General features: G+C 41.6%; 1 protein-coding gene across 5 annotated transcripts in view; it reads left to right on the forward strand.

The window, feature by feature from the left end:
- Nucleotides 1-220: 220 nt before the first annotated feature.
- Nucleotides 221-26507, forward strand: part of TSPAN9 (tetraspanin 9) — a 207237-nt gene continuing 180950 nt past the window's right edge. For 2 of the 5 annotated variants that reach the window (XM_026079971.1, XM_026079970.1), the window contains exons 1-4: nt 300-382; nt 1215-1349; nt 1441-1505; nt 12942-12986. The gene's annotated coding sequence lies outside the window, so the exon portion shown is untranslated. Of the gene's footprint in view, nt 383-1214; nt 1350-1440; nt 1506-12941; nt 12987-26507 lie in introns of all 5 variants that reach the window. The other 3 variants (XM_026079972.1, XM_026079976.1, XM_026079975.1) reach the window with 3 other exon arrangements.

Below are 26507 nucleotides of genomic sequence, written 5' to 3' on the forward strand. Positions count from 1 at the left end.
AAGTAGATGTCTTCGAAAGGGGATGCGCAGCACGACGTCCACAGCCCCCTGCTCAAGGCTCGGCCTGGCTAGCGCCGGCAAGGCACTGCGCGGGTGGAAGCCCGACCCGGCGCGAAGGGCCTGGCCTGCGCTGGGGGAAGGCAGCAGCGGCGTCCCCACCCCGCGGGGCTGCACCGCCCCCCCGGGCAGCGCCCCCAGCTCCTCCCGGCTCACTAGCTCGGCTCCGAGCTCCTCCTCCCGTTTCCGCTGGCAGGAGCTGGAGCCGTGTCCCGCCGTGCGGCTGCAGCTCCCCCAGGACTCGGCCCCATCCGGCCCGGCCCGGCCCGGCCCAGCCCGCCTCGGCTCGGCTCGGCTCAGATCAGATCAGATCAGGGAGGCGCGGGTGAGTGCGGGCGCTGCGGGGTGAGAAGAGTAGGCGGGACAGTTGCGGATACTTCCTGGCCTGGGGAACTGGAAGAAGCGGGACGGCGAGGGGGGGAAGCTGGTCCGGGGCCGGGGTGCTGTGGGGAGCCGGCGGCACGGGGCCGGGGGGCCCGGCCTGGCGGTGGAGGCGCCGGGGAGGGCCTGATGGGCGGGAGGAGGCTGTGAGAGGGTAAGGGTGACTCGCAGGGGTGAAGAGCTGTGTGGTGAAAACAGTGCTCTCTCCTCTCTCCCTTCCCCTCCCCCGGGTCAGCGGCTCTGCAATTTTTGCGGAAATGGGAAAGTTAGTGGAGAGGGACGGGTCTGTGTGCACAGTCCTGCTCTGAGCTAGAAGATGCGTGTTGTCTGTGTCTCGTGGGAACAGATGGCTTCATCCGGGGGGTTCTCCCCGCCACAGAGGGAAAATGCACCTGAAATACTGTGCTGCTTGTTTGCAGGAGGGGAGGTTTTCTTTCTTCTTCCCTCCCATTCTCCCCATAGCTGCAGTGCAGGGCACAGGTGTGGACCAGAGCTGAGCCTTGGGCAGGGGGGAGTGGGGAGAAGCCGCTGCGGAGGGTAGGGCACGAGTGAGGCTGTAGGCGCGAGGTCTGGGTGGCTGGAGGGAAGCTGCGGCTCAGGGAAGGTGATCGGGGAAAAAAGCATCGGGGCTGGTGATGGGGCAGACCCTCATAAGCTGCCCACAGAGGTGCGCTAACAGGTTCTGGCTTTCCCCTGGATACTTGACTGCAGCTCTTTTTCTGTTCAAGCTTTTGGAAACTTTTCTTGCTGAATCTTGGTACTTGCCTGTCACCCAGATTCTGATGGGAGGTGGGAGCTCCAATTTGAGCTCTGCCTCTCAAAAAGGCCTTCAGCTCAGGAAATGTCAGATGGGCAGAGAAGAGGATCTGTGGTATGAGGATGCTGTGTTGGGGAAGAGCTAGACTGCAAAGGTGAATAAAATTGCATTTCCTGACTTAGCCCTTTTATCAGCTCTTTTGTTCTGTGCTTTTACTCTGTGTACTTTTGTGGTTTGAACCACAGGACTAGGATTGGGAACACCTGAATTTCCTACCTGACTCTGCACTGGACTTATTTTAAGACTTTGGGTGAGTTACCTGAGACTTGACTGGGAAGAGGTTGGGTATTCTCCAGAACAGCCATAATAGTCAAATCTTTCAGTTTCTTTGTGCTTTGTTATTCCTAGATGGGCCTAAACTTTATCTTCACCATGTGGATAGGAAGACTTAACATATTACTGTAGCAAAGCTCTTAGTTGCAGGTGCCACAGATAGCTTTAGTAGTTTATTTGGTCAGTTGATAGCTGAAGTTCTTTACAGCCAGTGAATATAATGGCACAGGTAATTACTGCTGAAGAAATAAATTCAGAAGAGTTATATCAGCATTGAATAAGAGGCCAAATTTAGCAGTTAAAATATATATATATTTTTTTCAAAAGATAATTTGTAGATAGGATGTGTGTAATTGATAATGCCAAGGATTAATAAAGCGTTAATCAAAAAAAAGAAAAAGTTATTTGTCGTTGTTCTATGCTCTTTGCTTCCATTTTGCTTTTTTTTTTTGAGCTGTAGGAATGAAAACTGATGGAGCTAATGTAGCTTTTGCCTCCAGATCTTTCACTTTCCTATTTTTAGACCTGTGCTCTTCAAATTGCAATCCCTACAAACAAGGCCTTTTCTATTATAGGGATGTGGAATTTATGGCAAACTTGTTTCTGGGCATCTGCACTTTCTTTAAATTTTTTTTGTTGGTAAAGCTGCATAAGAAGACCTTGAGGTCAGAGTATAACTCATGCAGCATCATTTGCATGATTCAGACAAAGCTCAGAAGTTAAAATGATCATGCTTATCTCCCTTGAGGAGGGTGGAGGGTTAATTTTGAAACCTAATGACCATCTTCGTGAATGTTGGTGTTATCTTAGGTATTGTGATTATTATAACAGAAAATATTTATCGATCAGAGATGCATATTCCACAGTACTTGCTTTCCTTGCTATTTTTAAATTATTTTCTTCCAAAGCAGCCCAAACTTCAGCCTGTTCGTGGGGGTGTTTCCAATACAACTGTGTATTTTCAATGTGTTAACCCCTTCCCCCCCTAAAATACCAAAACCAAAATACTGTGCTAAAAGAAGAGAAGCACAGGAACAGCATAAAATAGCAAAGCAATGTTAAGACTGCAGCACTGATTGGAAGAGTTAGTTTAACTTTTAAATGCGTTTGAAATTGTAGCAAAGCTTCTACTAGAGAATCCAGGACTTTGTCTCACAGTAATGCTCTCTGAGACATGCCATGGAGTTTGTTGGGCCTTGATCACAAGACACTGCTTGTTTTAGAAACAGTGTACTAACATTTCCATTGCTCTTGGATTTGACAAGTGAAACCCCATTTCCGCTGTACCTGCTGAACCTGAGTGAAGTGAGTGGGGCAAACCCAGGATGGCAGCCAGAGTCAACTGAGAGTCCAGATCACCAGAAAAATTCATGGTGACAAGGCAGGTCCAAGGTCAACATGGTAAGTCAATCAGCAGGTCAGAGTCAGGTCCAGTGATGGTAACGAAGGTCAGACACAGTCCAGTGCAAGTCCATAGTGTTGAGGCAGGTCTGAGGTCAAGCTAGGAAGTCATTCTGCAGGTCAGGGCCCATGGCCAGATACAGGCATGGCTGTGACAGAGCTGGAGACGGACATGGCTACAACATAGCTCAAGCAGGGACTGAAGGCCCAGGCCTGAGCTTAAATGGAGCCCATGGGCAGAGGGTGTGGGTAGAGTCCCCACGTGAGGCTGGTCAGGGCCATTCAGGGCCTAAGGTAGTGTGCTAGAGCCCTGACACACTATGAGGTGAAGCTGAGGGAATGGGGCTTGTTCAGCCTGGAGAAGGGATGGCTTTGAGGGGACCTAATAGTAGCCTCAAATACCTGAGAGGAAGTTATCATGAAGACAGAACCAGGCTCTATACAGTGGTGCATGGGGATAGGATGAGAGACAACAAATAAGTTGAAACAAGAAGTTCAACCTAGATATAAGGAAAAACTTTTTTTACCATGAGGGCAGTCAAGTGTTGGAACAGGTTGCCCAGAGAGGTTGTGCAGTCTCCGTCCTCGCAAGTTTTCAAGACCTGACTAGATAAAGCCCTGAGCCCTGGGCAGAGTCCTGTTCTGACTTCACAGCTGACCCTGTGTTGAGCAGGAGCTGGATTAATGACCTCTTGAAGCTTGCTCTAACCTGAATTCTCTGACTGTAAGAGCAAAGAGAGGTTTGGGCTGAGAAGGAAAGAGCTGGTTACATGCGAACTAAGGCAGTAGTTGTAATTAGCACAGATGAGAAACAGAGAAAGGTTTTAGGATGCTGATGTGTTGCTAAGATATTTAATAAAGGAATTTTTAAAACTTAAATTAATGTTAAAATGTCCTTACTATGGTAAGGGCATATTCTGGAAAGGTGTGGGATGACTGAAGAATCCTTTTATTTGAAAAATTACTTTCTTTTGGGGATCTCCAATGTACAAAGCTGTTTTTTAGGGTAAAGTCATTTAAAGATGATTTCTGGAAAAGGTCAAGCCCTGTTCTTTCAAAGTTCATGTAGGGAGTGTTATGACAGTACAGCAGGGTGTTGCGCTCGGAAAAAGACAATATATGATCGGGAAAAAGTTCATAGTTGAGGGTTACCTTCTTTGACTCTTTAGAAAATAGAATAAATATGTTAGGATCAGCATAGTATTTCTCCACTTGTCATGTGATTTGTTATGGACCTGAGGGTCGAGTCAACCCTGCCCATGGCCAGCTTAGCAATATCCAGAGAATATGAGTGGATCAGGAATGAGTCATTGCTTTTTCCTCTCTGCATAACACTACAATTGTGATAAAGCAGGAATATGTTAAGGAACTGGAGAGAACAGGAGACCTGCATGGATGAACAAGGAGCTCCTGGCAAAACTCAAACATTAAAAGGAAGTATATAGAAGGTAGAAGCAGGGACAAGTAACCTGGGAGGAATATAGGGATGTTGTCTGAGTATGCAGGGATGGGGCTAGGAAAGCTAGGGCCCATCTGGAGTTTAATCTGGTGAGGGATGTCAAGGACAACAAGAAGGGCTTCTGTAAGTTTATCAGTAGCAAAAGGAAGACTAGGGGAAAAGTGGGCCCAGTGCTGAATGGGAAAGGGGCCCTGGTGACAAGAGATAGAGAAAAGGCTGAGGTACAAAATGCCTTCTTTGCCTCGGTCTTTACTGGTAAGATTAATCTTCAGAAATCCCTGGCTGTTTAGACCAGGAAGAAATTCTGGAGAAAGGAAGACTTTGCCTTGGTGGAGGAAGATCGGGTTAGGGATCACTTAAGCAAACTGGAAATCCACAAGTCGACGGACCCTGATGGGWTGTACCCACGAGTGCTGAGGGAGCTGGCYGATGTTATTGCAAGGCCACTCTCAATCATCTGTGAAAGGTCATGGAGATCAGGAGAGGTGCCTGAGGACTGGAAGAAAGCAAATGTCGCTCCAGTCTTCAAAAAGGGCAAGAAGGAGGACCCAGGAAACTACAGGCCAGTCAGCCTCACCTCCATCCCTGGAAAGGTGATGGAGCAGCTCATCCTGTATACCCTTTCCAAGCATATGAAGGATAAGAAGGTGACTGGGAGTAGTCAGCATGGATTCACAGAGGGGAAATCATGCTTTACCAACCTAATAGCCTTCTGTGCTGGAATGACTGTCTGGGTGGATGAGGGGAGAGCAGTGGATGTTGTCTACCTTGACTTTGGTAAGGCTTTTGACACTGTCTCCCATAACAACCTCATAGGCAAGCGGATAAAGTATGGGCTAGATGAGCAGACAGTGAGGTGGGTTGAAAGCTGGCTGCATGGCCAAGCTGAGAGGGTCATGATCAGTGGTGCAAAGCCTAGCTGGATGCCGGTCACTAGGCTTGTGTCCCAAGGGTCAGTACTGTTCAACTTTTCACTGATGACCTGGATGATACRGTGAATCATACTCTCAGCAAGTTTGCTGATGATACAGAACTGGGAGGGGTGGCTGATATGCCAGAGGGCTGTGCTGTCATTCAGTGGGATCTTGACAGGCTTGAGAGATGGAAAGACAGGAACCTCGTGAAATTCAATAAAGGCAAGTGCAGGGCCCTGCACGTAGAGAGGAATAACCTCATGCACCAGTGCAGGCTGGGGGCTGACCTGCTGGAAAGCAGCTCTGCGGAGAAGGAGCTGGGGGTGCTGGTGGACACCAAGCTGACCATGAGCCAGCAATGTGCCTTTGTGGCCAAGAAGGCCAATGGTATCTTGGGCTGCATTAGGAATAGCGCTGCAGGTTGAGGGAGATGGTCCTTCCACTCCACTCGGCCCTGGTGAGGCTGCATCTGGAGTACTGTGTCCRGTTCTGGGCTCCCTGGTGTAAGAGAGATATGGAGCTACTGGAGTGAATTCAGCAAAGGGCCACTAAGATGRCTGAGGAACTGGAGCATCTCTCCTCTGAGGAAAGGCTGAGAGAGCTGGGACTGTTTAGCATAGAGAAGAGGAGGCCTAGTGGAATCTTATAAATAAGTTTAAATATCTGAAGGGAAGGTGTAAAGAGGATGGGGCCAAACTCTTCTCAGTGGTGACAGGATGAAAGGCAGTGGGCACAAACTGAAACACAGGAAGGTCTGTTTGAATCTAAGAAAAAACTTCTTTACTGTGAGAGTGACTGAGCACTGGATCAGGTTGCCCAGAGCAGTTGTGGAGTCTCCATCCTTGGAGATATTCAAAAGCTCTCTAGACAGGGTCCTGGGCAACGCACTCTAGGTGACCCTGCTTGGACAAGATGATCTCCAGAGGTCCCTTTCAATCTCAACCATTCTGTGAACTGTCTTCTCCTCTTTACTCAGTGCAGTGCATGGTAGAATTTCATTTTTATTAAAGTTCTCATTGGGAAGAAATAAACTTTTACATCGTTTGCTCATGTGTAACAAAATGCTCTCTTGGTGACAAAAGAGTATACTCCGTCCTCTCTCTCCAGCTCTCCTGGTCTGCTGAAGCTGCCTCCCCAACACTCTGCTGCTCCTTCCAGCCTCTCTTAAGTGAAACTCAAATGGCTGGATGTCAGTGCTATGCTTCCTGGAAAAAGACCATCACCTCAGGCTTTATGGGTTACTTCCTCCACTTTTGTAGTGTCCTTTCTGTGCAGTTTGTAATGAGGTAGGATGTTGGTCTCCACTGCAAGATTTTAGATGCTTTCTTTATTGCACAGGTGTCTTTGGGAACATCATGAAGTGTCTCTGTGAGAAGAAGTCTATCCCTTTCGTTAGGGGGTACCAGTCTTAAACTTTTCCTTTCCTTTACAGACTGCTTTGGAAAACACTTCAGATTATATTAAACCATTTTTGCTGTTATTCACCACTTGTATTCCTTGCTGTCAAAAATAAACCTTGAGGGCTGGAGTTTGTAGCTTAGGGCATGTCCTTGGGCAAAGCACTGCTGCCTTTGCCCTGACTGCAAGCAAAGTAGAACAGAGTGCATCTGAATTCCACATTTCACACAGGAGAAAGCACATATAGGAAACATGGCATCCCCAATGGGTAATTAACTCCATTTTGATGACAGTGGGATGTATTAGGCTGTCATACTGCTAGTTGAGGAAGGGTGAAAAATCCTATTGTTGAAGAACTTTTTAAACCAAGCATTTAAAACAGATAGACGTGTTCTGGGAGTTCTTTACTAGCTTCAGGGAAATGAGGCAGCCTAAATCATAAGCATTTGTAGCTCCAATAACTTTAAATGGACAAAGGAATTAATTAAGCTTAGTATTTCTTTTCAGTGAAGTGAATACGATACATATTACAATAACTCTGAAGTAATAACAGCAATTTAAAAGATTTGAAGTTTACATTGGTCTTTATTTCAAAATGTACAGTAGGAATATTTTTATTATTTAAGTTCTTTTAAAAACATATTTTCTGTTGGCTGTCATAGCCTTTCAAGTGCAAACTCTGTCATGTTGTTCTAATGCCTGATATTTCTGAAGGTGGAAATGACTAATAGCTAGGGAGTTTATTTTCATGATCCCTGTTGTTAAAAGCGCAGAAAAGGAAACAAACTGCATTAACTAGTGAAAAGCTAATTATATTTCTGAGGTCGAGCCACTGCATGTCTCTAGAACCAGCTTAATGGTGTGAACTGACATTGGGTTTTTACACTGATACTGTTAAAGTAGAACTGCCTTTGCTGTGGGCAGTCTTCACTGATTTATAATTGCTTGGACTGATCTGTGTATTCTCATAATAAGGATATGCTGGGATATATCAGGTTCATGGAGGCACAGGATCATGAGAGCTGTATTAACCTTATGGGGCATGCCTGGGGAGGCAACAGGGCTAGACTGAGGAAGGAACTCAAGAGGGAGTAAGTGAAATTGCAGGAGTCTTGTGAAGGCAGTAGGCTAAGGGAGAGGAAGTCTGCAGTCATCCCCTGGGAGGAAAGACTGAAAAGGAAGGATAAGGTGGCACAGTGAACAGAGGAAGAGAAACTGAAATATCACACATAGTGGGTTTGAGGGTCACAAGCTCAAAGCTTGCGACTCTGTGCTGGGGAAGTGGGATTAACTTAAATCCTAGGAGTAGAGGGCTCCTTGAGCTTTCCTGTATTTGGTGTCCTTCAAGTTACCTTCTAATTAAAGTCATTTGACCTGAAGGATTGAGTGAGGCAGGGCTTGAAGTCGAAGGACTCCTGGGTATAGGACACTGGTGAGAAGGACTCTTTGGAAAGATAATGTTGTGACAAGGCTAGATGAGTACTTTCTGACTGATACAGTTTTATCTATGTCAGAAGTCTGCACTGCTCTGTAAAACCTTCAGTTAATCGCTACTAATTTCCAAATGAATATGGCTACAGAGGTTCAAAGTCTCTGAAACACCCTTACATACTCTACTGTTACTAACCTCAGCTCTTAGTCTTTTGCAGTTTAATAGTGAATGCTATCTGCTGAAGGGAGATATGGCAGTATGGTGATAAACACTGTTTGTATGGTGATAAACACTGTTTTTATGGTGTTTGCAGCCATCCTCAGAACTCATATTGAGCACATGTAAGGAGACTTTCTATCTGGATTTTCTCGTTTTTTTTAAATAATTCAAGAAAGTTTTTGAAAGCATATTTTCTTCTGTGTGACCTAGTCACCATTTTTTACCCTAGTTCTGCATACATAGTTCAGAGTAAGATGACTCTGCCTGGGATGTTCAGCTAGCTTTGTTTTAAACAGTTTTGTGATTTCTCAAATATCTACTTATCTCAAAATCAGCTTTGCTTTGAATTTTATGTTGAGAGTGTAATCTTATGCAAATGAAGGATGCTGCTCTACCTTGATTGAAGAAAGTGCATCTGAAGCTATGGAGGATTGAATGCAACATGCTAAGAATGTCTAGCATGTTGTTTCCTTGTTAACTTGAGGACAGTGCTGTTTATGTGTATTTATATACATATGGGGAAGATAGCATCAGGGAAATGGGATAATGGCTCTGGCAATTGAAGAGACCTTTACTGACCAGCTGTCCAGAGTACATCTCCTTGTGAAATAAAACTAAATGGCTGGCTTAAAAGCCTGTAAAGGAAACCTTCCAAATATAAATAATTTAAAGTGATGCTGTTTCTTATGGCAAAGTATTCAGATGGGTCTCTTCAGTGCTGCTTTGCTGTCTCTGAGTTTTGTCAAGTTAACAGTGGCTCTGAGTGTTAAAAAGGCTCTGGTGATCTGTTTGCCAGAAACAGGGAAAGTGACAGAACAGGAAAGAATCTTGCATTTCATAGCACCTGGGATGCTTTTGATAGCAACAGAGGCAGCTAGAGGGAGTATATAAATCCTGTAGATACCTATTACCTAGCTATTTGGTGACATAAAAGAGGAAGAGGAAAGTGAAGAACTGCAACTCTGGAAAAAAATTTCAACTTATTCCCCTCAGAGGCGCTTGAGGTGGGGGATGGGCTTGGCATTACACTGTGAAGCTGTTCCTGTTTTATGTTGGTAATGGGGAAGATCCAGGATAATATTTCAGGTGAATGCAGTTATAGATTAGAATAAGAAACTCCTGTTAAGAGTAATTGCTGGAACCACTGGTCCATAAAGAAGGGTATAAAAGAGAGGAAGAGACTTTGCTGTGAACAGGAGTTGTTTGGGAGTGTTCTCTATTCTGAATATAGAAGACAAAGTGAAAAGGACTGTGAAACAGAAGGGATCTCCTGTGGAGAACCAGCAGGAGGAAATGAGAATAGAGAGAGATTCTTAAGTCCCTGCACCCATGTAAATTCATCTGCATGGTTCTGAATTTTTCTTGTTCCATGTTCTCCCACCCTTTCCTTGCGGGGTGGTTACCATAGAATATCTCCTAAGAGTTATATAAGAGACTTTCCCTTTTTGAGTCTATTCTCAAGACACCTTTCTCAAGGAGGTCTTTCCTAAACAATTTAATTCATCTTGAGTTCTTTCTCTCTTTTGCTCTTAGGCTTTCCTTTTCTCACTCTACTAGTTGGAGTTTCCTACTCTCCAGGGACCCCTAAGTGATATCTACTATGTCTTGCTTTCTTTTAAGTAAGCAAAAATTTTAGCTAGGGTCTGAAAGTAGCCTGGTTTTCCCAGCTATGTAGTCTCTATCTTCCACTCTTCCTTGTTGTTCCCCTCTCCTCTTTGAAGAGCTGAGGAAGTTCATGAATGTACTTAGTAGAACTAGGTTATCCTGTTTTGGTGTGTGTAGTTGTAGTTGTGTGTGTGTCCCCCCCCCGTTTTTACATTAAACCACCACAGGAGAAACAAAACTGTAGCTCAAGTCATTTAGATTTGCAGCTGTTTTTTAAAGGGCTTTAAGAAGAAATGCTGCTAAGTTTGCAGGAATCTACACCTTTCTTCCTGCTTTAGCAAACAGTGTTTCATTCCTCTGTTTTTAGACTTCAAAGTCACTTCTTGAACTCTCCTCAAGACACTTGTCTCTTTTGGAGGTGCCAAGGCATTACTGTTAAGAGGCATTGAGAGGTTATGTTCTTTGCTCTATGTTCCTCTGAAGTCAATAGAAGATAACTATCAGGCTGTTTCAGCTTGAATCACTAGACAGGCCTGTTACTGTTTGAGAGATAAGTTAGTGGATAGAGGTGTAGCTTTTATTTTGATTAATAAAAGGCACTTGTCCCATGTTTCAGGTGCAAAATATCCCCACAGCAAACTCAAAGCTGTCAGTGACACCAAAGTAGGCGCTTACCTAGTGCTGATGGCATTAGTCTGAGGCATCCATTTAAAAAACAAAAAAAGCTTTGCTTGCCCTTGGGACATGATTTGAGGAACTGAAAGATGTGTGTGCTTTATTTTAGAGGACAGATGTGGTAATGTACCTAATGGTTGTAAGGAGATAAGTGCTTACATAGCATTGAGCTTTCTAGAAGAGAAAAGAGCTTTATTTTTTTTTCTGCTTTTTTTTCCCCAACTGTCTGGTTACAAGAATCCTGGCTTGGAAGGCAGACCTATCTCCTGCCCTCCTTTTGCTGTGAGCAGTGGATTGGATGAGTTGCCTGGCTGTTGAGTACAGTTTCCCACTCTTTTAGAAAACAGAGTGAAACATGTTAGTTTCTCAAGGACTCAAGGGCTGTCTGTTCCTTCCATCATCATTTGTTACAACAGCCTGTACTTAACTGAGGCCTGTAGTAAATCAAGGGGGGCATGAACTGAGCTTGTGAATTGTTTCCTCACCAACTTGTGTTCCACTCTGCCAGAAGGTTCTTGTTTCTTTGTTATCAGCTTTTGCCTTGATCTACAGCAAAAGCTTGTCTGTTCGTCTAACAGTTTCCTTGGAGGCTTTTGCTTTTGCTTTTTTAATTTTACTATATGGGTCTGCCTTACGTTCCCCATCAAGCCAATGAGTGTATCTCTGATGTGACTAGGATTACTGCTTGCATATTGGATTACATGGCTGGAAGGGCACATTTTGGACCAGTATTTCTGCCTGTGCTACACATCATGCTACACCGATAACTGGCTTACATTAGTGGTGAATTAAGTTGATTTTTAAATGAAGATGACAGCATGCTGCTTTGTGGCATCAGTCTGGATAATTGGCTAACACCTGCTTAGTGAAACTATGGAAAACTTGGATTATTTCGTTTATTTCATTCTAGACTTTTTTTTTTTTGCTAAGCCACATTCAACTTCTATATGAATAACTTGGTTGCTGAAATAAAGTTGTCTCCTGTGTATCTACGGAAGTGCCTGCATGTGCTTGATGCACACGTCCCTGACATCAGGGATTAGCCTTGAGTTCATACAGTATTAGTTTACTTTATAGAAAGTGCATAGAAGTGATGTGCGTGATCTGTTGAGGAGTCCATGTGCTTGAGAAGGTAGGTTAAGTAGACTGTGAACTGAGAAATCAACAAGACCTTCTCTTGGCTACAGACACAAAGGAGAGATTAAGGATAGATTAGTTCTTAAAGCTGAATGTGAAAAGATTAAAGATGAAAGCATCTAATTAGCTTCTTGCTCACTGTTTGGAATGGGACAATAGTCAAGCTTTGAAAATGCCATTCTCAAAACTGGGTTTTCTTACCTGCCTTACAAATAATGTCTTATGTTAGAAATCTGAAAACATTAAAAAAAATTAATTATTTTCTTATAGATGTGCTTGAGTACTTTTGATGCCCTCTAGACTCTGGAAATAGTGTTTCAGAATCTTACACATGATACAGTTACACAGATAGAGGGAAAATACTCATTAAAAAAACCCCAAAGGAATAATGGAAACATTTCCATTGAACTAGTTTTGTGAAGGCTTGTTAATAAAGAGCCCATAGTTTTTGTATGCAGCTGTAATAATTTTCATGGGTTTTTAAACACTGGAGATGGCACTGAGCACTTCCACTTGGTTGGAGGAAGTCCTGGTCTCATTCTTGCCACCTAGCTATTTTTGCAGCATCCTTCTAGCATTGGGGTGGTGCTGATACAACCCTGGAAGTATCTGTATGAATTGGAGGAAGTGGAAGGTGTACAGTTGAGGTGCTTCATGTTGTTGTTTTGGTTTTGTGTTTTTCACTACAGCAGTGTTTTGTTGTGCTAGAAGCAAAGGTGAGACCAATCAGAAAGTGGGGCTAGTGCAGGAGAGTTCAGTAGGAGAAATCTTGCTTAATTTTGGTTCTTGGTGCTGTACAGGTACTCAGATGTCTTGGTGGTGATAGGGGACCTAAACACAAAGGGGAAGGAGCATTGGATTTTTCTGAATAGTGAATCTGATTTAACTAGACACACAAAGGTCTCTCTCTTCCCCTTACTCTCTCTGAGTCTGTTTTAATATTTTACCTATTGCCATTATCTGAGTTCTTGTCCAAATACAATCAGTATATTATGATCATAGAGACCAGGCTGTTTAGCCTTATTCCTTTTGTTCAGAAGCATGTGGGATTTGACATAACTTTTTTTTTTTTCCTGAAACCCTCCTTTCTGTCTTCTCGAGGGAAGTATGCTTGTGATGAGAGGTGGGTCCAGAAGGTAACAAAATTTATTTTTGTCTTCCTCATCCCTTCAGGTTTTGTCCAGGAGTTTTCCACTGGCATACATAAAAATACCGCAGGTGAGTAGGATTTCTGCGAGGGATATTTAGAATCAGTCAGTGTGATCTTTAACTCTGTTCCCACTGATATTAAGAGGAGCAGAGCTGGGCCAACACTTAAGAAACCTTTTTGTAACGTGTTATTTTTTTGTCTTAAATGCTGAGAGTCCAGAGTAAGGTTGTTGTTGGCGGAGATGTCTCCAAGTGCTGCTGTAGTTACTGAAGGAGGTGTAATGGAGAAGGATATTAGTTCTATTCATTATATACAAATATCATTCTGCCTCTGTTTTTTTACCTGTCTCTGACATTTGGAGGGAAAAGAAGAGCTCTATCATCGTTGCTACTGATATTAAGTATATGGACTACTTATATTTGGCCATGTAAGTTTTGTCCACTTTTGCAAGCATATGTTTATAAAGAGGCTTTGAAAAATGTGCCAGTCTGGAGGTACCCACTGTTATCCTCAAGTTTGGTGCCCTAGTGCAGCTGTGGGATGGAATGTGAAGCTGGCACTTCGTTTCTTTGCACACCCTAGTTATTCAAGTGTCTGGCCTTGGCTAACAAGTGAGTAGAAAATGTGTCACTGCCTTTCTTTTATTGCTCTTTGGACACAGTAGAGGAAGCAGCTTCCTGACCATCAGAGAATGGAAGAAAAGGAACCACCTTTTTGATTAATAGCCGTGTATGCTGCCAAAGGCGGTGAGGGATGCAGGTTGATAGGCTGTATGAACAGGAGCAGCAGAGCAATAATAGTCCGGTCATCAGCTTGACAGCAGCACTGTGTATTTTTGTGCTGCTTGTGTAAAACTTGTAAAGACAACTGCAGGCAAATAACATCTGCTGTTGTATATTTTGAGTGACCAGTGAGTTACAGCAAGCTGCAACTGCAGAAGTGTTTAGAGTTCAGGCTGGAGGAGTGATATGACGAAAGCTTGAAAGAATGAATGAAAATTAGTTTGTTATTATGTGTCAGTGATGTAGAGGAAAAAAATCTCTTCCTTGCAATTGGAAAAGGCAAGGAAAATATTAGGTGAGGTTAAGAAAAGGAAATGTTGAAATTTTTCTTTACTGTTGTGTAAATCAACCAGAAAATTGTTTCAGGTGATGACATACAAACCTAATGACTCCCTCCCAGGGATATGGCACAGATAGATTGACCTTGGGAAGTTGTTCCTGTAAGGGAGAACTGAGAAAGATAACAACCAGAATTTTTGGATGCCGCAGCAGTAGTTCTGTGGTCTAACTGTTATGGAAAATCTTATTGTGGGATCTGTATATTTCTGTGAAAAAATTAGTAATAAGGTGTATAGTAAGAGATATACAACAAGCTTAAAAAATCCCTACCTGTGCTATTGGGCATAAATAGCTTCTGGAACTTCTTGTTGCCAGACAGAGTGAAGAAAGAGATGGAGAGTGTTAGGCATTGATATAGGTATCATCCATATTTGCAGTATATGAGACAAAATGTTACAGTATATAAGATAAAGAACCTATAAAATCTCATGCTGCAGATTTTAAGCCAGATATAAACAGCCTGGGTTTAGGCATAGAATGTGTCTCCTTGTAAGGCTGTTGTATATTGATATCTTGTAATGATTGTTTGGATTATTTTTGCATGTGTGCCATGCTCTGAATCATACTGAAAGGTACTCCATTGATTCCTGTGTTCTCAGAAAAGCTGGACTCTTAGGTGATGGAGTACACCAGTGAAAAGATATTTGGGGAAGCCTGAAATGGTCAATTTTTTGGCACAAGGGTTTTCTTACTGACTCTCCTTATGCCACTTGAAATGATTGTTGTATTGTGATATTTTTCATCTCGTTTCCACCCCTTTAAAATTTGATGCTGCAGAAATTAATGTAACAATAAATATGATGTTCCAACTCGCTTATGTTATGAAAGTGAGAAATCCCGCGGCAGCCTTAACTCTGTCCCCAGAAAAGAATGTGCACCAAGTGGGTGTCTTAAGTTACACGATCATGGGCATGGGATGTAGTATTTGCCAAATATTTACATTACAAATCTGGTCTAAGATCATGGCAGTGCAGAAATGTTATATGCTAATTATGCTAAATGATCACATTACACTGGTAAGTGGGCATAGGCTTGGTTCCCAGAATGCTGATCTGTGAATCACATCATTGAGGAGTAGAAAAGAATGCACATCCATCAGAGAGAGAGAAAATAAATAGCATATTTCTAACATTCTTCTTGCATGTATGGTAATATGCAGTTCTCTCCCCTTTCCATTATGGTCCTGAAATCAGTTTCACAGCAGACTGAAAAATTGGTATCCCCTCTCTAATTCAGGCCCCCAAATTACCTCATTTTCTTAGCATGCTGATCAGTGTTAGTTACAGGATTTTAGAAACCCCCTCGCTGTAATTGAGGGATTTTCTTTTCAAAAGTATCCATTTCTCCTAAGAAGATAGGACTTTGTCATGCTGAGCAGAATGGGAAGTGTGCTTTTTACTGTGAAAAATACTTGTATTTATGTATATTAAAGGGTTTTAAATAATTGAATTTCTAATATCTGCACAATATATTGATTGGTTAAAATAAGGTGATTGAATGCCTTGCTAGCTTGTGTTGATAAAATGCACACACAAGTCGAGTGAAATATTCCTCTTTATCATTCAAAATGAAATGAAGTGTATTGCAAAACTTATTGTAGGAAACTGCTTAGTAGAGAAGTCACGCTTGGTTGATTAGTAGAGATGGTCTTCAGTTATATTTTAAAAACACCACTTCTTGGGTTCTCATTTTTTAAAATTAATTAAAGCACTGTGAGCCCAACTTGTTCTCACCGTTCTGCAATGGAACCAAAAAGGATGTGTGAGAAGCTTTGTGATGATATGCTTTTGGCAGGCAGCCATTTCAAATGAGATGGACAGTTGAACGTATAATAGGATGTATTGAATAATGGATTTTAAATGTTTAAGGATACTGTTGTGCAGGGGTGGTGAGATTGTACCATGCCTTACTCATCCAAGAGAGTGTGGGATCTCCTCGGGTGGCCTTGGATAAGTCATCCCCTTTCCCTGTCTTTAAATTGGGGCAGTTCTTTTTCATTTATCTAGTTTATTCTGGACTTTAAGCAGGTTTATTTCTACCAAAGTCTTTGTACCACACTGAGCAAAGCAAGATACAGAGAGGAGGGTGTGATAAGTACTGTACAAAAGTAAACCGCACAGTTTAATCCAAAATGAGATCAGATAAGCAAGGTGAGCAAGAGAGGTGTGAGAACAAATTTTGTTAACCTCTTTGACTGTCTTACAATTACAGAAGCAACTTGATGACCTGAGTCATGTAAGAGATCTTTATTTGTAAAAAGAGTGCAATGTGCCTTGGTGTTCCACAGTCTAGCTAACATTTCATTTTTGTCTGATTTAGGTAACTTCTTGACATAGGTCTCTTACTTTGTCAGATGAAGATACTGCTTGTCCACTTAAATGGATAGGGTTAGATCAAGGTCACTAACATTATTAAGAGTCCTAATAGGATAGCTTGAGGAAAGGAAAATTCCACTGGGCAACAGCCTTGGGATTGGCCATTTGCTAGGTCAAGGTAATTTCATTTACAGGGGTCTCGGTTTTAAACTGGATTCTAAGGCCTCAAGACAGAATTGTAAATGATTCAGTCCTGCAAGTTCCTGAGTAATATGATATAGCTAAGCTTTAATGTGCCATAAACTTAAACCTCAGTGTATAAGAGCACCCCACTGGTGAAAGATAAATTCGTTATGGGGAAAGGAAAATGATTTATCCCAGAAGTACTGGTAGAGTTAATCATCAGCTCTTTTCAGGTTGCTTTAACCTGGAATTTTTGCCCCTATCATTAATTAACTTCAGAAGTTCTCTTTGGTGCCACAGTCATCAAGAAAACATGTTTTCTTATTACTTCTGCTACACTGGAATATCAGCTTTGTGGCATACTCCCACAGGTCAGTTTTTATTTAATTTTTTTTTAATATGGAGAAGAATTTTCATTTGAGTCTGAAGTGACACATACATGCAAAGGAAAATAAATCTTCTGCTTATGAGTGTTTAGATCAGGCTGTCTCTTACTTGTCTGTCAGGTGAGAGAGAATGCAGAGAGCAATGTGATTACTGATGGAGCCTCGCTCTCTGGTCTTCCTTAGCTTGTTTTTCCTCATCGTCACAAAGCCACTGCAGAGCTGTGGTGCCTGGATACATTCCATACAGCAGTTCTCTGGCATAGCTGTCTCTGAAAGCAATCAGGTACTTCTCTCTGTGGTATGATCTGGTCCATGGTATATGTTTTTTTTGCGTGCAGCATGCTTTCTGCATCTCTGATGAAATGGAAAGGCATCATTTTTTTATAGTGATGTGTGTATATGATCTTATGCTAGCCTACTGGAGAGCTGTGAACTAAATTTAATTTGTTAAAGTAATGGTTTTTGGTCTTTCTATTCATAGTCCTTAAACATTTTGCACTGGAGGTGCAGCTCCCTGTACAGTCAATTCAAACCACTTTGAACTCCGATTTTGAGTTGTCGTATTTAAAATCCTTGCCTGGCTGTTCATTATTGACACTACACTGTTCATGCTGCTCAGCTTCAGAGAAACTTTGTATGGTTAGGTGCAGTTGTTTTAAGGAACCAAGAAAATGAATTTATTAGGGTGCGAAAGCTTACATCGTTAAAGAAATCATCAGTAGATTCTTTGCACTCTTTGTGCTTTCCTTCACATAAAATTATTACCTTCGTTCTCCCTGAACAGTTTCTTTTGATGTAGGAGAGAAATTAGGCCAGTCTGTGGCTCTACAGGTGGAAATATGTGGGCATAAGTGGAAATTTCAGGAGCTGTGCAACTTTGCTGGCTTGTAACTTTGATCTCTTCTCCATCATTTTCAGGGATATCTCTGTCACTTAGCAGAAGCTTTGGTAGTATCACAGAGGTTAGAGATGGAGAGGGAGGGAAAACATTAAATTTCCCAGCCATAAGTAGAGCTAATATCAATTTGTTTCCTATTAGTGTGCTTCCTGGCATTTTGTCTGATTCAGTTGCTGAAAACTTCCAGTCAGCTGGGTTTCCCCCCAGGCAGAAGCAGGGAAGTTTTTTCTTGATGGACATTGTATTGTTTTTGTATAGAGTATCATTATGGATCGTAGAAGTTGCTGCCAAGGTAGGTGCTTGGGCTGACAGTTCGGTGCATTTGAAAGAAGCTGGGCATATATGTAAGCAACAAGACTGGTCATTAATCCTAGTTCTGTCCCCTCTGTCATGCTGAGTAAATGCTCTCTCCTTTGTGTTCCTACCTTTGAAGGACTGTGATGCTGTTATCCTGTATTCAGCCCTGTGATGCTCTCAGTTAAACTGTGCTGTTCAACTGTTTTATCTTTCCCAGCTTGCCAGTTCCTTCACTACTTGATCTATATTGCCTCAGTGTGACAGGGGGATTAGCTGACCCAATATTGTAGAAGTTTTCCTGTTCTAAAGTCCTCAATCCAGGACTGTTTAAGAAGGATAATAGAGGAATTAGGAAACAAATGGTCAGTTAGCTAGGATTTGGTGTGCAAAATCTGAGGGCATAAAAGATAATGCAGTATCATTAACAAGAAAAGCATCACATGAATACACTGTGGCTATATAGTGCTCAGGATGTGAGAAGGAAAGCCTATTTTATTTCCTCTAATTTGCCCTCACTATTGTTTTTTAGAGGCCCATGGAGAGATTCCCCAAAGTAACTCAACTGGAAAGTTCTGCTTATTATAATCGGGTTATATCAAGGAAATCCCAGACTCTTATCTGATGCAATTATCTGACTGACTTGATAGTTGAAACCTGTTTGGATTTTGGTGAGGTATTTAGTACAAAGCCAGGCATTAAATAAAGTCAGAATGAAACTGAGAGAAATACCAGCTGACAAAGCACTCCATCATATGGACCAGAAAGGTTAAGCAGCAAATGTTTTGGGTTCTCCCATTTGATACTAAGTAAGATGGATAAAATTTGCACCCCAGGTTGCTAGCATTTGGTTTGCCTTTGTGTATTTATTTTTACTTTCTCTTCCAGAGAAGAGCATTAAGTCAGGTTTGATTATACTTTTCTAACAGTGGCAAGAATGAAGGGAGCTGGAGCTGCTAAGTGCTCAGGAGCATGGAGAATGAACCATGTATGGCTAAAGAACAGTGTGAATGAATCTAAGCGGGGCAGGCCATGCAGATTTTTGGGAGGCAGTTGCAAAAGCAGGAAATCTCATCCCTGCAGAAAAGTTGGTTTGAATTTGGGTAAAATGTAAACTTAAAGCAGAATCAGACTTTGCAGGTGCTCTGCCTCTTGAATGAGTGTCCGCACACACAACATTGATACTGAAGAGTTACTTTGGAATTGTTCCCAGCATAAAGAAACTGAAAATAATGGACTTGTCATACAATGCTGCTGAAAATAATAAATATGTTAAAACCAGTTACTGCACAAAACTCATCATGATATATTTCTTTTTTGCTGTTGATTTCTGTAATCTTTTTGATGTGTTCGTGCAAATTAAGGTGAAACTAAAAATTAGATAGTTTCGGAAGTCTCTAATTTTTTCATGCAATTGTTATTTTAAAATGTATTTGCTTTTCTAGGAGCATACTTTTACAATATTTAACAATTATTTTAATTTATATTTTCTCCAGGAATTCATTTTTAGCCTAAATAGCATTTATGGATTCTAAAATATGTTTAAGTGTTTTAATGCTTCTCTGATAACACTTCTTTCTTTCTTTTTTTCTTACATGCCTTGTACATATTATAAAAGAACATAAAAATGATCAAGAAGTTAGTGAAGGCTATATATGTACTTTTTATTCAGTATTTTGATGTTAGTATTTTAACAGGTGCGACACAATGTAAACTTAAGGGCATTATGATCAGTGTTGCTTAAAATATGCAACATTAAACTTGTTCTTTTCTGTGGTTCGTGGTTCTGTTCATCTCCTAGAAATTAAAAGTTGCTCTGGGAGCTGATTTTTGCATGGGTTAGTAGGGAGACCTCACAGAGGAAAAACTGTTGAGTGTGCTCTTTGTCCAGTCACACCTTTGATACTTGGTGCTGTTCAGGTCAGTCCAGAGACATGTAAATAGGAAGATAACTCCTGAGGTTAACTGAATATTGATATTCGGTAGTTTTTCATCAGACAACTAGTAAGCTATTAAAACTCACTGGTATCCTTTCTTGTAATTTGTAAACTAATTTAAAAAGAGAGAATCTGTGGAAAGCCAGTGTCTATGGCTGTATGTGTATGTCAGTGTATTAATTATTACCTTTGACACCCACTAACTTTTTTTATCTGTCTGGCACTTAAAGCTAACGGCTGAAATAAAAATCCTGGGGGCAGCATTGACCTTTGTTAAGATTTGTTACAAGTCACAAGTGTTTGCTGCTTTAGTCTTCAATCTACTTATTTTCTTTTAAAGCTGTGCAGAGTACATCTTCTATTTATTGGTATGATGCACTGTGCAATTAAGACTTCAGCAGGCAAAGGGCTGGTGCCAAGGAATGTACTTTTTAAATGTTTCCTGCTTTTGTATCTTCATGTGAGTGTTTCTTTTGATAGCAGTGCAGAACAATGAATAGACTAAACTCTAAGTTGTTTTAACAATTGTTACTTGTTCAGGAACAGTGGCTTACAGTTGGCTAGTACCAGCCATCTACAACTGGTGGATGAGTGTGTGGTTGAGGGAATCCAGCCAAGCTCAGACAAATTCCTGTTTGTTAAAGCATCTAGAACTACCCTATTTGAAATGTATTATATGAGGCTGATGAGCCTTAGATGAATAAGAAGGTAGTAGCAGTATGTAGAAAGAAAGAATGTAATATGGACATGCAAATTCTCTCTTTAAGGGCGAGTGGGTGAAGAGAGAGGATAGGGTTATTCTTCAACATTTTTATAGGTTAAAATACTGAAATTGTTTGGTGACTTTATGTCCATTTTTGTTCTCTGCACTCAGTTTACAGAAAGCCATGTTTGTATCCCTGTGTTTCAAAATAACCACTCAGTTAATTCATCTTATGCATTTTTATTTGTGCTACCATAATTCCATGGACACCCAATTAGAATAAAAATGTGAAGTAAATACTTAAAATTCAAAATATATAGTATTCTTATATAGGTCGTCTTATCTTTGAGTTTGGTAGTCTTCCAACAAAGCTTTTGATCCCTTTCTGTCATAATACAAGAAAGGCAAGTTCAGTGAAACAACAGGTGGGAAAAGAATGAAAGAAAATTGTGTACTACTTTTTCATACAGCACGTTGTAGAAGTCATCATCAAGCTAGGTGGTGGGTTTGTGAGTCAAGTGCATTCGAAACAGGTTGGGCATATATGTAGTTATGAATGTCCAAATATAGTGAAGAAAACCTACTTGGAGAGGGATATTAAACCTCTGGTTTCAGCTTTTAAGCCTAGTCTCTACCTGTTGTGTTTAATTAGAGATTTTCAAGTGGGAACAAATTCTCTCTTTACTGACTGCTATGAAATTTTTGTCCCTTCCTGTAAGGATATAATGCCCAGCATTTCAGGACTGCACAGCATCCTGTATTTTCTCATGTGAAGCACTTCCATGCTGAGCAGAATGGTGTCTTCACTCTGATCTGACCAAGGTGCCCACATGCTTCCTGTCAAGCGACAGGTGAACTTCTAGCACTGTCAGAACAGTGCACCTGTGTTGCACCACGTGAATGGAAGGTTATTACATGTGGTTAGATGTATATTTATTATTCAGCAAAAAAACGGAGGCATTTTCCTCCCTTATTAGTAACTTCTGTCATGCAATGGAACTGCACTTACAGGAGGGGGGAAAAAACAGAAAGAGGGAGAAAGGGAACAGGCTGCGGAGCCATAAGGGAGTTAGTCTGCCCACAGCTGTTGGACAGCAAAGATGGTGTGCTTGGGGCTAGGTGGGTTATTGTCTAAAAGTGATTTGCTGGACAGGAGACTGTGCTAACAGAGGTTCCCAAACTATGGTACGTGTGCTGGTTGTGGTATCTGAGAGCACCTATTCAGAATTACATTCACATGCTGTGAATGTGCATGTGGTCGGAGTGGATGCCAGTGAAAGCAACACCACCATGGAGGGATGTAGCTGAGGAAAGTGTTTTTGAAATTTCTATACTTGATGAACTCTGATCTCCTGTATTTTAGGTACACTGATGTTCCTTTTAAATATTTATAAATAGCATTCTCTTTTTTTTCAAACTGTATTTATCTTTTGTCCTCATAAGTATTTAATCGTGCTTCAGATATCTAGGGTGCTTACTGTGATGTAATGCCTGCTGCTAATAATGGTGTGAACAGTCTTTTTTTTGAGAGAGAGAGAAAGAGAGAGAGAGATTTCACAAAACTACTGAACAAAAGTAGCTGTGTAATGTGGGTGACTGTATGTGTAACTGAGTCATGGGAGCAACTCGAAGCCAAGTCTTACCTCAGACTGTGCATTCTAGGCAATGATTTGGGTTGGCCCTGCTGGGTTATCACTGCCCTCAGAGTTTGGTGTCAGCAAGCCTGCTCATGATTGGCATGACGTCTTAATCTAGATTGATGACATTAACTGTGGGTCCCATCACTGACTAGTGTGGTCAGCTACTTGATACTATTCTACAACTGGCAGGCTTCCTGCTAATGATTGTACTTATGGAACAGATATAATATGGATAATGTCACTATAGATGTGATACATGGGCTGAGGGGGACCGTCTGCAGCAGGGAAAGTTTCCAAAGACTTGCTTCCAGACTGACTCATGTCTGTACTGCCTTATGCATCTGGGCACCCATATCACTGCAGTTGTACTGAGGGAAGCATAAGGAGGAGGTGGGGACACTAATTTCACTTTCCCTGAAACAACTAACTAAGCACAGAAGCTGTGGGTGAGCAGCCCAAACATTCCTCTGTACTACAAACATGTGACAGCACTCCTCATGAATGCAGAACAGGAAACCCTGGTATAGGCAGGTGCCATCTGTTAATGCCATTTCAAATACCATCTTCTAACAGCATTTATGAATGCTGTTGCTTCAGAGTGATGAGTACCCAAAAGGAAATACTGATGTATGTGATGTTGCTATCACAAAGGGTATTGAATCTGTGATTCTTCCAGACTCCCTTGCGGTCAGGGTTGTAAGGTGAGATTACATCTCGAGCTAACACCTGGCACAGTAACCATCGTGATCTAATTGATGAGGTATTTCTGTGTTTATGCCAGTCATCCTAGGTCCATGCCCTATTGATGAATATAGTGTCTGCAAATGGTGTGCTGTAGAGTTCTGCAGATAAAACATATCAGAACCACAAAATCATTCAGGTTGGAAGGGATCTCAGGAGATCATCTAGTCCAACTCCTGCACTCAAAGCAAGAAATTCCACAGCCTTTCTGGACACCTGTTCCAGTGCTTCACAGCAGTGATTTTTTTCCCCTTTATCTTCAGTTGTTACCTCCACTGTTTCAATTTATGAGCAATGTCAATTTATTGTCTCTTGTTGACCTACTGCATTTCTCAATAAAGAGCCTGACTCTTTCTTCTTGGTAACCTCCTAGGCTTTGAAAAGCTGCTGTTAAGTCTCCCCAAAGCCTTCCCGAGGCTAAACAAGTTCAGTTCCCTCAGCCTCTCCTCTCAGGTCCTGTTCTCTAGCTCTCTGAGCATCTTGGTGGCCTTTGGCTAGACTCACTCAAGTTTATCAGCATCTTTCTTGTACCAGAGGGTCCAAAACTGGATACAGTATAGTGCTGAGTAAAGTAGAATAATCACTTCCTTGATCTACTAAGTGTACTCCTGTGGATGCCACAGCATAATTCTGACTGATGTTAAGCCTGATGTCCACCACGACATCCCATGTCCTCTTCAGCAGAGCTTTTTCTTAGACAGTCTGTCCTCAGCCTGGATTTTGTAGAGGGTTAGTCCATTCCAGGTGCAGGACTTTGCACCTGTCCATATCAAATTTCATGTTCCTGATGACCTGTTCCTCCAGACTGTCTAGGTCCTTCTGAATGATAGCCCTGTCCTGGAGCATATGCCTGCATCCCCCAGTTTCCTGTCATCTGCGAACTTAATGAGTACACTCCAATGCCTTCTCTAAGTCATTGATAAAGATAAACAGTTAAGATAAAAAGTTGAACAGGACAAGCCTCAAGTACTGCTCCTTGTTGCTGGCCTCCAGGTAGAATCTGACCCATTAACCACTATCCTCTGAGATGCACCATCCAAACAGCTTTTTACCCATCTAGTTGTTTGCCCATCCAGACTGCAGGGTCATAACTTCAATACAAGAAAATTTAGGGAGGCAGTATTGCAAGACTTGCTACAGCTGAGGTAGATGATATCCACCGCTCTCCCCTTGTCTACAAATCCAGTTGTTTTATCACACAAGGCAATCAAGTTGGTCAGGCATGATTTACCTTTGGTAAATTCATGCTGGCTGTTCTCACTCACCAGCATCATCTTCATATGCCTAGAAATGTGTTCCAAGGAGACTTGCTTCGTGATATTCCCAGGGACTGAAGTGAGGCTGACCAGCCTGTAGTTGCCTGGATTGTCCATTTTGTCCTCTTTGAAGATGGGTGCAATATTTTCCTTTCTCCAGTCATGGGGGGCATACCCTGATCTCTGCAACCTTTCAAATGTGATAGAAAGCAGTCTTGCTATGACATTGACCAATTCTTTCAGCACCTTAGGGTGCATCCTATATGGTCCCATGGACTTACAGGGTTGAAGTCTTTTTAAGAAATCCTTGACTCACAGTCCTCTTCTGCTACTGCTAATTCCTATTCTCCTTGAAGCCTGTCTTGAGACACAGGGGCCTGAGATCTCACTGGTGAAAACTGAGGCAAAGAAGTCATTAAGAACCTCAGTTGCATCTGTATCTGCTGTCACTATATCATCTGCCCCATTCAGCAGCAAGCCAACATTTTCCTTGTTTGTTGTTTTAGTTCTAATGTAGCTCTTACTGGCCTTGATGTCCCTTGCCAGTTTCAACTTAAGTAGAGCTTTGACTTTCCTAGCAACACTTTATGCTCCAGGGCAGAGTTTCTGTATTTCTCCTCTGTAGCCTGTCCTCACTTCTATCTCTTGTAAATGTCCTTTTTGCACTGGAGCTCAGTCATAAGTTCCCTGTTTAACCAAATCAGTCTTCTGATATATATACTCATTCTCCTGAGTATGGGAATGGACTGTTCTTGTGCTTTGAGAAGGTTGTCATTAAAGACCTGCCAGTCTCTCCTTCCCTGGTTTGGGAACTAGAAAGTTTGTTTCATACCAGTCTACTAACTCTGCTGAGACTGCAGGCCTGAACTAGATGTAATGTAGATTTTGGTGATGTGACAGGCCTGCTGGTAGGCAATAATAAATATAAATTTTAATCTTGCAAATACAGAAGTACATATGCAACATCAGACACTGCATTCAGAAAACCCTCAGCTGCTGCAGACTGAAGCGGTGCACCTAAATGGTGTGAATGGTAGCATGTGGAGATATTATGTAAGTCCTGAAAGCAGAGTAGCTGTGTTATTACAGCATTACAACTGAGCTGATCACCCTTATCTCTCAGCACGATTAATTAGTTCAGGAACAGCACTGTACTGGTTCTGCAGCAAACTTGGTCAGTACTAGCTCTGTATCTCATGCTACAAACCTACTGTGAATAAGGGATCCACTGATTTCAGTGGAACTATGTGCATTATATCTATCTTTAGACTTGGCCATGGGTCCTTCAGTAGTAACCCTGGCTAAACTTCATTTAGCAATCCAAAGGTGGTGATTTTGGTTTTTTTCCTAGTCATGAAAACCTTATCTGTATTTTCCTTTTTTTGCTCATTAGATAGCTTATATTGACCACTTCTGTCAGAGCATTTCTTCTATCTACCTCATATTCTTAGGAGCCTCTCTTTTCAGCATGTTACCTTTAGTCATTATTTTGCTATTGGTATTCAGGATTTCATTTAATTTACTGGTGAGGGACTTTATGCCCTTTAGAAATGATTTCTCTTTGAGATTTCCTTGTTCAACATGATAGTTAAACTTCAGTTAAAACTCATGGGTAAGGGCATGAGGAGGAGGAGGAGAAATTTTCAGCTGCATGTTTATATAAATGGCTTTATTTAAAGTGAATTGTAAAATCCCATTAATTTTCAGTAGTTCTCCTCTGGTTTAAAAATTTTGTTTTTTCTTGCAGCTTAGGCTATGGAAATAGATTATTAATTCTTTGTCTTTTAAAATTCTAGTCATTCACTTCATCAGCATCAAGCAGAACTTTTTCTTGGGCACTGTTTTCAGTATTCACAGAAATGTAGGGCTGAAACTGACTGGAAAGAAAACATGATTTCATATAGCCAACTGCCGTGGAGCAGAATCACATCTTTCAAAGATGTGTTTGGAAACCTTCATTTTGGACCCAGAAATGTCCCACTACTCTTCTAAAAATCTGCTTTTTAATTTTCAACTTTATTTTTATTTATTGTGGTGTCTTGTTAATCAGTGTAAGATCTTAACTCATGTATCTTTCTAAAAAGTCTTGCCCTCGACTATGTATGCATTCATTTT

Source organism: Apteryx rowi, unplaced genomic scaffold (assembly GCF_003343035.1).
Source record: "Apteryx rowi isolate R43461 unplaced genomic scaffold, aptRow1 scaffold_506, whole genome shotgun sequence".
Lineage (NCBI taxonomy): Eukaryota > Metazoa > Chordata > Aves > Apterygiformes > Apterygidae > Apteryx > Apteryx rowi.